Below are 13,013 nucleotides of genomic sequence, written 5' to 3'. Positions count from 1 at the left end.
CAATATTTGCATATTAGGAAATTGACTTAAGATGTCGCTCTTGTAAATCTGAACAATTTGTTAGGTATTTAAAGTGACCCTCACTTCTGGGATTAATACACAAACTTTTACACTAGTTTATCTACCCACATATTAAAGCCTTTATGATGCTTTCAGGAGCTTCGATCATTTAAACGTCTAGATAAAATATGACAGCTGTGAAAACGTTGAAAAAAATTGAGGTTTACAGTTAACCTCTATTTTGAGCAATGCACGCACACTTAACACAAAGTGTCATGCAAATCGTCAGTATAAGACAAAGCTTGTCACGGCACACTAAACTAATATTCCTGGCCTGTTTTTATCGGTCGCCTAACAGCAAAAGACTATCTAGACGTATAAATTATCAGTTCAGGAGCCGCATATTATGATAATCGTATATTTTTACCGGTTATGGCGGTAATGAAAAGTTTTCTGGCAGCTTTCACAGTTTATTTCAAATTCAGAGACAAACTAGAGTCGGCCCCAACTATCTTAACATTTGATATCTTACTTACGTGCATCATTTGTCAAATTCGTTTGCAAATTGACATTTCATTTCAAACTAAACGTCATCTCAACTGATATTAGATTAGAGGTCACATCAAATTCAAAGATGTTTGAAGTTTGAATGATTTTATTTATGTTATTTTTGCTAAAAAAATAACAGCGATTATTATTAAAAATAACATTTTTACAGGTACGAAAATTGTTCTAACAAAACGGTCTATTTTTATGGTGGTTATAATGTGCGGTTTTTGAACGCATCATGGAGAGTTTACAATATTTCAGTACATAAACCAGCCAAGCAAAACTCTCTAAGAAAAAAAGCGATTGTATGAAACGTGCAGTGATTGATGGATTGACAGATGACAGCGATAATCTTGTAAGAAACGGAGATAGCCGAAATCCACTACGTTTAAAGCAACTGTTCGCTTTCGAATTTAGCCGGATTATACTTCATCGCCATATTGTAATTACTGTTCCAAACTTATGTCAAATGACTTCACGTTTTATACTAAACTAAATTTCATTTTTTAGGCAATCCCGCGTTTTATCACGTATTATTTACATACTCTTTGATATAAACCTCTTATCGATAATATTAGCACAACCACAGCCACAGGAAAGCGATAGTGTCCAATATAAATAACTCTAGAGCAGGCATCAAATAAGTCGATAGTTTAGTTCAACATCCGACCGACAGGTGGCGTTATTGTCCCCCACAGTAATTACTATTTAATTAATGAAGGCTTTAACGAAGCCCGCCTGATAAGTATCATGGCTTATTGATGCACCAATTAATGTTATTAAGAGACAGGTTTTACAATCGATGCATTGAAATGAAGGGGCTATCAAATGCTTATATTTTTTAGTCATTTCATACTTTATTATATCAAGTTCGAACTAGTCTCACCTGGGCCTATAGGCTATTTACCTTCAATAAGTAATATTTTCATGTCCTATTTAAAAAAAATAACGGGTTACACTCCGGGAGTACCGGCAGCAGTGAAAACTTGAACATTAACGTTGTGCACTTTTGAATAATTCGGAATGGTTCGGGAATAATTTACGTATTTTAAGTACTTTATGCATTTATGTAGTTAAATACAATATTCATTTAATGCGCTATCGCACACGAAAATGACAATTTTATATTACGTAAAAAATTTAATAGTTCATAGATAACACATTTATTTTACATTAAAAAGTTTATCTCTCAGAAAAATCAACTTTCATCCTTAATTTAATGACTCTCTTACAAATTTTAGATCAGGTCACGTGTCCTGACGCGAGTTTAACATTTTATACCCATCCCAAGAATAGTGTTCCGCTAGAGATGTTTTCACTTCAAAAAGAACTTCAAGCCGGGACTGTTTTCTATTCAAATAGGCTCACAGTGATGTCGAGTTGGATGATAGTGATTGGTAATGCCTATACCTCAGAACCACATAGTTTGCATCTACTAATATAATAATTTATTATATATAATAATTATATATAATAATTATATATAATAATTCCTCTACACCTCTCAATATCAAAGCACCGCTATACCCCATGCTATCATACGATACCTCCGTCAACGCGATAATAAATCCCATAGAACCTGTTCAATCACTTTTTCATGCTCTATTCTTATTCATTAATACTTTAAATAAAGTGGAAAAAGTCATTGCGAATGGGGGGGCTGACATAAACATTTCTCGGCAAAAACAAGTTGTATTTTGTAATAAAGGTCAAAACCCACAACGCCTTTCGGTATGTGTCACTTTTAAAGCCATATACCTACCATGCTCGCTACACTTTTAAGGCAGGTGCTCTTAAATAATTTATATGTCTAAATAGACTGTGACAGCTGTGAACACGTCGAAAAAATAGCGGTGAACAGTTAACTTGTATTTTCAGCAACGCACACACACTAATACAAAGAGCCTAACAAATGTCCCGCATACTAAACTAATAAGCCTGGCCTTGTAATTCTTTGCCGAACAGTAAAAGGCTCTATTTAGACGTATAAATTATATAAGCCTGTGACACTCAATAATTTTCGAAACTATATTAAATATTGTTTCGAAAATTGAATGTCATTCCTGTCATAATACTATTTGGTGTATTATTCCGTTTATGTAACAGCCTAGAAGGCATCGTATCATGAATCATAATCATAACAGAAATATGAAAGTATTTGTTTTAATTCACTATTTAAATTGCCATTAGAATGTTAATCATGTTTTAATCATTGTAAATACCTATATATATATAATGTATTTGAGCTATTTCAAAACACGATATACTATGATATAGTGCCGCAGTAATGGATACCGACCCTAACACAAAAAGTGTATTGGTCCACGATTTTCTGTTTAAGAATGTATTCGTTTTTGTGGAGATGGTCTCGTTGGTTTAATGGTTATTGTTGAATCTGTGTTAAGTATTATGTCATAGGTTTGATTTCTAGTGATTGGTAGACTTATAATTAACGCGATTCATAATCCTGTCAAAATAATAATTATTACTCGTTTGTATTAGTTATTTTTGCAACTGTTGTGTAAAAAGGTGTATTAAAACACGATTGTGGGTTTAAAAGTGGTGATAATAGTATCACTTGAGTGTTTTAATACCTAATTATCAACAAAATCCTCTATAAAAGATTCTGAAACAGTTCGCTTACTGCTAACATTAAAAAAGCCAATCCTAGTAACCATAATATCACCAAAAGGAGTGTTATTATGAAAACGGATGGTATAATGTTGTACTGAATTTTATTATAACACTCGTTTGGATGATGTAATGGTTATTAGGACATTGGGTGTTTTAATGTCGGAAATAAGCTAAGTGTTTTAGAATCTTTAATAGAGGATTAAAAAAAATATATGAGTGTAGAAAAATTTCATCTGTTGTGAATCTAATAAAGTATTATGAAAACTAAATTTAAATAAATTTATTGTTTGAAGTCTTTTAAAGGCGTTTTGAACGATGTCTCTTTTTCTAGTAAAGACGTTGAATTCCGATACAACATGGGTACCTTCAAACAAAGCGCGTACACCTTCCTAAAAGGCCGGCAAAACTCCTGTGATTCCTCTCGTGTTGCAAGAGAACTACGACTGGTTACTTTTTGACTGAATGTTCACAATAAAGTTATAATTTAGTTATTTTTCGGTTTAGTTTTATTTGTGATTGAATCATCGCCTGCCCTCATCGCTCTTGCCGTTTTTAAGGCTTTTAATATAGTACATATTAGATCACTTACAGCGAAGGGTACTCAGAGATTATGGACTTTCACTTAGTACGGCCTTGACACGATGCCTTGTGCTTCCCCGGAGCATAAAACGAATAGGGAAGTCTAATAGGGATCAGAGGATGCCGGCTAAAATATGAGTACCACAACAGTGCCTTTTTCTGACGAGAAATGTGTAAGCATAATTGTGTTTCGGCTTAAGGGCGCCGTAGCTAGTGAAATAATTGGTCAAATGAGACTTAACATTATAATATGTCTCAAGGTGACGAGAGCAATTGTAGTGCCGCTCAGAATTTTTGGGTTTTCCAGACTCCTGAGCTTCACTGCATTGTAATGAGTTGGGGTATTACATCCCTTACTATCAAAAATAAAAACTTTCCTGGCTTCTTTTACTCGGATCAATCTTTTCTTACAATACAATAATTGTATCTTGACTTGGCCTGCTTTCAGTACAACTATTTCTGATCAACGTGGAGAGAGAAGAGTTAGTCTATCTTGACATTTCCGAACACTATCACTCCATCAATGGACTCACTTCGGAAAAAATTTAAGTTGATAAACATCCTAGCCCTTCCCTCACAATAGGTACATATATTATATTATGAATAATATGTATGTTCGAAAAAATATTTCCCGATTCAAGAAATGTTTGTGATTCGAATTCATTGAAGAAGAAAGAATAAAATGTACGTGCCGCCGGTTACAATAAAATACCACACAATATACTAGGACTTAAGGAGCACAAAAATATAACCTAACTATACGTCCAGTGGGAGGCTTCTTTGCACCGGATGCCGGCTACATTATGGGGACCACAACGTGTCTATTTCTGCCGTGAAGCAGTAATGTGTAATCATTACTGTGTTTGGGTTGGTTTGGGTCTGAAGGGCGCCGTAGCTGGTGAAATTACTGGGCAAATGAGACTTGACATCTTATGTCTCAAGGTGACGTGCGCAGTTGTAGTGCCGCTCAGAATTTTTGGGTTTTTCAATACGTATCAATTACCATCAGTTGAATGTCCAGCTCGTCTCGTACCTTATTTAAAAAAAAATATGTTAAGCTTTTTTGACAAAGAAGACTTGCTATAATATAGTGAAGAAAATAAAGCATAGTTCTTGACTGGTTCTGCGCTGGCCACCTAAAATGGTATCGTATTATATCAAAACAGCTAAACAATTCTGTTATAAAATAATTTAAAAGGTAGGCTGGTACTTTCTTGTCAGTTCTTCTCCCCATGTGAAAGCCCATCTAAAACTATTGTGGCTTCACGACGTTTACCAAGTGTTATTGCAATATGTTATGTAATTACCACTCCCTATAGTAAATAAATATATTTCTATTCTATTCAATTAATTTGTGCAGCTATCAATATTTCTAACCACCATAAAATATTATCACATCGAAAGAAACTCGACTCATTATAAGCAACAGTCAATCGACAATAAAACCGAACAGTCCCGGCATTTGTCAAAGAGCTCCATCGCTAAAAACCATAATTATTTCACTCAAAGGGTAATTTCGAGTCATTGTTCTTAAGAAATACCAATTATATACAATTACTTGTATATATAAAATTGTGTCCTCGAATTCCTAAGTATCAATACTTTATCGAATGTTTCAGAGGGCTCTGACTTTTGATAAAAAGCGACACAATGACGACTTAAAATATAACGCGAGCGATTGCTTTGGGAGATAGGTGTGAAAAATTTAGTCGTAGTTGGCTTACGGCTGTTCGGTGAGACTTTTTCTTCGGCCTATATTTGTGATTTGTTTAATTCAATCCCATTCTATAAGTCAACATAAAAATAGTGTTTGCCCTGCAAAAGAGAGCTGTTCGTGCTATATATCAGCTTGGTTATAGACAGTCTCTCAAAGAAAAATTTAAAGAAATAAATATTATGACTGTTCATTGTCAGTACATTTATGAAAATTTAATATACGTTCACAAAAATTGTCACCTTTCTGCTCTTAATAGTGATTTTCATAATTATAACACTAGAAATAAGGGATTGCTTGTAACTAATTCTAGTAGGCTTCGTAAGATACATAATAGCTTTAAGGGTAAATGTATACACTTCTATAATAAAGTCCCAGCCACTGTTCAGGCATTATCTATAAATAAATTTAAATGTTTTATAAAAAAATGGCTCTGTCGTAAGTCCTATTACTCCACTGCTGAATATCTAAATGATCGGATAGCCTGGGACTAGATTGTGACTATTTTATAGCAATAGAAATGACTGTACAATATTGTATATTTTTATTGAAGAGAGCGCAAAAAAAAATGCTGGGAGAGTTTTTTGCACCGCTTCTTCTCTCTCAGAGCGCCATTTGTTTCCGAAGCGGTAGTAGTATCTAGTAGTTATTGGAAATGAGATCAAAAAGAATTCTAAAGGAATCAATTTTGAGAAAATAAATGTCTTTATGCCTTAATAACGTGTGCGTCCGACAGAAGTGATAGCCTATACTAATCTAAATTTAACTATTTAATATTGAAATTGTTTCACTTGAGAAAAGCTTAGGTTATTACTGAAATATTATGTGTATTAATTAGGTTAAGTGTTAAAGTGCTAGGAAAGGTTTTATTAATAAAATCTTTTATTGATTATTAATTATATTTTATTCTTGGATAAGAATTTTGTGTATGTTCGTGCAGCGATCATCGATTTATAAGACGTTCTCATATCAAAAAATTAAAATAACCATTCTAAAAAATTCTTTGAATTATGGTTACATACACAATTAAGATGTTTAATTTTTGGAAACTGATTTATGATTTAATGTTTTTCATTCTTATATCATTAAATATCATAATTATTATTTAAAACGTTGCAGAATTTATTTTAATCTTAACATATTTATAAGGATACTAGCTGACCCAGCAATCGTCGTATTGCCATATAACATATATTTAAAAAAAAAAAATTATTAAAATTTTGATGCAACCGATTCTCAGACCTACCAAATATATCGTACTACAATTATTGTATTCGATTGCCATCTTGCAACCCTATATCGGTTTGGTGGATGGAACAGAATAATATAAAAATCGTGATACAAATATAGTTGTGGATCATAGAAAGGCGAAAATTTTAATTTGTATGTATTTTTCAATGCTGAATCATAATAAAATAAAAAAATAAAAATTGGCAGTAATTAAAAAAAATTGGGGTGGACTCCCCTTAACATTTAGTGGGATGAAAAATAGATAGTAGCCGATTCTCAGACCTACTGAATATGCATATAATATAATATAGAATATGCAAAATCAGTAAAGCCGTTTCGGAGGAGTAAGGTAACTAATATTGTGATACGAGAATTTTATATATAAGACTAGCTGACACAGCAAACGTTGTATTGCCGATATTAAAATCGATACAAAAGTAACTGTTAATCGTAGATAGGTGAAAATTTTAAGTTGTATGTATTTTTAATGCTGACTCATACATAATCAAGGAAATTCAAAAAAAGTCGATGAAATTTAAAAAATTGGCGTGGACCACCCTTAACTTTTAGGCGGATGAAAAATAGATGTTTTCCGATTCTCAGACCTACCCAATATGCAGTCAAAATTTCATGAGAATCGGTCAAGACGTTTCGAAGGAGTTTAATTACAAACACCGCGACATGAGAATTTTATATATTAGATTTTACATAATACAAAAATTTCATTTCTTTCTAAATGTATAAAAAATATTTAATGATATTTTACATAATAATTCAGTATTATAAAATTTTCATTGGATGTATTTAATACCTTCTTTATTACAATATTGTTATTTCTTCTAACGTAAAATAGCACAAGTTATATTAATTTTTTATATGGATTTTTGTTTGAACTATTTATTCTTTACACACACTTTTTTTTATAATTTATACTTGCTAATCAAAAATAATTATCATCACAAAACGTTAGAGATTCATTCATTCATTTAGTAAGATTTTTACATTTTTCTAAACAACATTTCCTACCCCATGTGTTCTAATCTGGAAATTATTGCATCTTATGACAAATGGTTACAAGACTACGCCTTTATTACAATCCGGCAACAATCCGATTGTTTTCTCCTCCTGGAGGGACATTGGCTATTTTTTGTGATGCATTAAACAACGTAAGTGTAATTCTATTGTGGAGAGTGACATGTGCATGGTCAGTGATGTGGGGCCATGAAAAAAAGCAAAGTTGTATGAAAAATTATTTAATAATGACAGCATTACTTAAAACTAGCTGACCCGGCAAACGTTGTTTTGCCATATAAAGTTTAATTCACGCGATAGTTTTATATGTAATAAAATATTGCCTATATTATAGCCTGTACATCATTTTGTTCAATTGTCAATAGTTTTTGCAGCGCAAGCAAAAATAGGTTTTCGATTTTACACCTTGTGTTACAAAATAGCAATATTACTACGGATCCCTAATTTTGAAAAAAAAACATAGCCTTTAGCCTTCCTCGATAAATGGACTACCCAACATTGAAAGAATCATTCAAATCGGACCAGTAGTACCAGAGATTAGCGCGTTCAAACAAACAAACAAACAAACACTGCAGCTTTATATATTAGTATAGATCAATAATAGTTTAATAAAAATAAAAGCACGCTTTTTATTCAAGACCGAACTCAAAAAAGACATCAATTCCTGCCTGATAAATGAAAATTATATAAATTGACAAATATCTTATTTGCAAATTGAAAAGTGGAATAATTTTATTAAATAAATGTATTATCATGGGTGCTCGATAAATCTACGAAGTTTGTACGGAATCTGGCCGTTTAAAGTGAGTTAAAATCGCGCCCAAATGAGTCGGTTACAAACAAACAAACATACATACAGGTGAAGCTAATAAAAAGTGTATATAAGTGCTATATATAAACTAGAACACCCTTTACAAGTTTGTACATATTTCTCGTGCATAAAGGTTATACTTGAGGTTGACTTATCATTATCAAACCAATAATGAAAGAAAACAATCTAAAATATTCCATGTTCCTTTTATAAAACATGTAATAGCTCTATATAACTCTTTTGATAAAATCTTTAAGTCCTCGATACATAAAAAAATCAACCTATTCTATTTTTTTTTTTAATTAGACACATCCCTAACTAAAGATGCATTATCTAAAAACCAATAACTTTCCAGACGGGCAATAGAATAAGCAAAGGATAAGAAAAACCAAAGGAGGGAATTGCGTATTTGAATATGTATAACTTAATAGGTATAAATCTTCACTTTATTTATAATTCGAAAAGAGGCTTATACTCTCCTTTCTTAGGAGAGTATGAACAAAATGCAAGTAGCCAAGAAGAAATTAGGCAAGAAAATTGGGCTAAGATACCGCAAAAACCTAGCTTAGTGAGTGGCAATTCTGAAGTGGCAGTGGGCAGGATACATAGCCCAGAATCATGGCGAGTGAGGCAAAACGGTCCTGAAAGGGAGTCCCTAGGCGAAAAGGGACCTAAAGGTAAACCACAGATGGGATGGAAAGATGATGTCAAAAAAATTGGAGTAATTAAATGGAAACTTATACAAGCCTGATTGAGAATAGCTGGGAGAGATACACTAATTCCTTGCAAACGAAGCACTTGAGAGATTTTCAACATACTAGAAATGCTGATTTTAAATATTATATTGTAGCTATTTTAACTAATTAATCTGCGTCTCAATTTCCCAATATTTTTTCCGCTTAAACACACTCCGCCAGTTTAGTAGCCCTCACTAATGGACACGAGGCAAGGGGCTCGCCGCTCGCTAGAACATTTGGCGAGGAACAGTATCGTAAATCATACGTAAGCCGATCCAATGACGAATATATATTGCCATCATCGGAGATTCGGCTAAAATTATATTGTACTGTGATTTATAACGATCTTATGCCATACTTTTTTATGGATAAGGAGAAACCAGTGTTCGGATCACCTGATGGTCATTGATCACTGCTGCTCATATTCTTTCAAGACTGGAAGAATCACATGAACATGTCATATCGTAAAATTCAGCGCAAATAGTTGGAGGCCATAGCTTTAATGTAGTGAAAAAACCTTAACGCACTGTGGAGTTACTAGATAATATACTTACGTACACAAAGCATTCGAGATAGAAGAACATCTATAATGTAGATACAGCAAGATAGAAAAGGTAAGCGAATCTACAGGGTGGGTTTTTGAGAAGGGCGGTGATGTCGAAGTCGGATACTACGATACTTAGAGAAAAGTCGTGAATGGAGTCATACCCACGATTTATAAGAAACCAACAACTGCATATTTAGTTTTTCCATAATTGATATACAAATTTAGTTTTCCTTAAATGAACTTGGATGTTGGCCCTGCCAATTTTCCGTTGCCAAAAACCTTCTCTAGACATAGAGATTAATTTATTTATTTATTCAAGGTATATTCAATTAATAAACTTGTAAAACAAAGTCAAAAAATCGTGTTCCTGCAATTACAGGTGAACACATGATGCACATAAACATACAAACAATTTAGTTCATAATTATAAAAGAGTAAATTGAAGTCCAATACGCTATCATGTCAAAACAATATAAAAAGATAAATTAATTCCACAAATCATTACAAGCTACAATACACTCACTTCAATATAATCACTAGAATACAGTAAACAATACGACAAAATGTACAAAACAAATGTGTTACGAAATATAAAAGAATTGTTAAAAAACGATTGTGTGGGAAAGGTTATTATAGCATAAACGATTTTCTTAATGACACCACGGACTGGGAATAAAGCGAACACCCTCAGGCTCTTTAATTATAAATGTTTATTGTACGATATTACATTGTTATCCATATTTTATATTAAAAAAAAAGTCCGCTGAGTTTCTTGCGCCCATTCTTCTCAAGTCTGAGGCAGTCTCTTTTGAATGGGTGGTAGATTTTGACGTTCAATAAGTGATTTTAAATCCTATTTTGAATAAAAATATTTGAATTTGAATTTTGAATTTGAATTAGAATATATTTTGTCAATGCGTTTTTTATTTAAAACTAGTTGACCCGACACACGTTGTTCTGTATATAATAAATAAAATAATGTTTTTTATGACATAATGTTTCACAGCAGAACTGCCAAACCGTCCGTCAATAAATTCTCTCCTAGAAAATATGTTTGACATATCAAAGGAAAACCAATTTTTTATTTAACTCCCAGCATTTTCCTATTTATTCACCTTTTAAACCTTCTCTGGAATTCCTTAAATAATTCAAGACCAAAATTAGCCAAATCGGTCCAGCCGTTCTCGAGTTTTAGCGAGACTAACGAACAGCAATTCATTTATCTTAATATATATAAATCTCGTGTCACAATGTTTGTCCTCAATGGACTCCTAAACTAATGAACGGATTTTAATGGTGATTACTTCATGGAGTGCAGTTTGGTCCAACTTGAGAGATAGGGTAGTTTTTATTTCGATTTGGGACCCATAAATATTTTTATTTTCAATATTTGTTTAGTATGGACATATTTTCTATGAGAGAATTTAGTGACGCACGGTTTGACAGTTCCGCTGTGAAACAATTTCATTCTAACAACAGGGAGCATATTTTCGAAATAATTTTTGATGTTTTGAAATATAAAACAGTTGTTTTTTTACTATCTACAGAACAACGTCTGTCGGGTCAGCTACTGTATCTCCAAAAACATCTATTGATTGCTTGTTTGAAGTTATGTGTTGTATTGTATGGTAGTTTGCTTGATCAGATGCAAACGGCTTATATTTTGCCAGTTAAGGTGCTTTAGTTATTGTGCATGTGAATATTTATCTTGCTCAATAGCTGCGGGCAATCCATCACCCCATTAATGATTTACACAAAAATATCTGTTCATGGATTTGCCTATGATCCTTCAAGGATATCATTTTATAATTTGCTAGCCTGCTACTATAGCTGTCGAGATGTCTAGTTTTTAGGCGAAAGCTAATAATTTTTAGATTTTTTTTTTACTCTCAACGCGTTGTATATATTTGTTGTCATAAGGGTTCCAAGTAACAGAACAATACTGAAGGCAAGTTATAAACCTCGAGCATCTTAAAAGCCTTGGAAGTAATGTTATTACATCTGTCAATCTATCGATCACTTCACGTTTCATACAATCGAGCACTGACCTCTATATACCACTGGACTGGCGGCTGTCAAAGTGCTTTTGTGCCTGTTCATTTTGGCGCTGTTGACCATATAGCGAGAGTCTGCAGTACTAAAACTAGTGATGACAACCTACCTATATATATAATATATAATAGTTTCTCACCATATATGTTGTCCAATGACAACATATACGGTGAGAAACTATTAACGAAATAAAAATTGTAAACTTTATAACGTTGATTCTTGAAGTAAAAATAACGGAAAAAGAACGAAATAAATTCAAAATGTGAAAATACTTCAAGAGAATCGTAGGTACCTTCGCGGTCATTTGTATTAGTCGTCAAAAATAGTTAGTTCTCTGGACGCTCACGAGTGGCGCTTTAAATAGGCACAAAAAATTTGCTGTCAAACATACGGATCAGTGTCCAGTGGTATTTAAACAGGTCAGTGCCATCCATCTAGTGAATCGCTGTTTTATTAGAGAGTTTCGCTTGGCTAGGTACGTAATAAATAACAAAGCCTTCTCTATTGTAAGTATGACAGCGTAGAGATTTTATTATAAGTATAGAATTAAAAACTCATTTTAATGGCCGTAACTTGTAAAGTGGAGCACGATTTTTTCATAACTAATCATCCCCTACCGTTATTACAACAGGGCGCACAGGGACGTACTGGCAGCTGTAATAAATATTTTCTTCTGAAACACTTCGATAACTTGTATGAAAATCTCATTACTCTCTTCTAGGACTGTAAATTAGGACTGTATGACAATACTTATGTTTTTATTTACATGTTATTACTATTATTAATAACTGCAAACTAAGCCGGCTTCGTCTGGGTACCAAAAAAAAATACCTACTTATTTTGTGGCCTTGTAAACTAATATCTATCAGCGTCAATCTTTACTTACATTAAACTTATTAATTTATTTGTGTATTAATCCTAGAAGTGAGGGTTATAAATTTAAAAACATAACAAATTGTTTACTTAATCTGTTTTCCCTTCTTAACAAATAATTTGACATTAAGTGTTGGAACTTAGAATTGGGAAAGATAAAAAAATCTGATATTAAAGTATGATTCTTCTAAATCGCGATATTGGAAAGATGGTGTGTAATGAGTACGTGGATAATCTAGAATTTTAACACTTTGT

This window comes from Leptidea sinapis, chromosome 2, assembly GCF_905404315.1.
Source record: "Leptidea sinapis chromosome 2, ilLepSina1.1, whole genome shotgun sequence".
In the NCBI taxonomy this organism is placed as follows: domain Eukaryota; kingdom Metazoa; phylum Arthropoda; class Insecta; order Lepidoptera; family Pieridae; genus Leptidea; species Leptidea sinapis.
The sequence above is the reverse complement of the archived record's forward strand: the minus strand, read 5'-3'. Positions refer to the sequence as shown.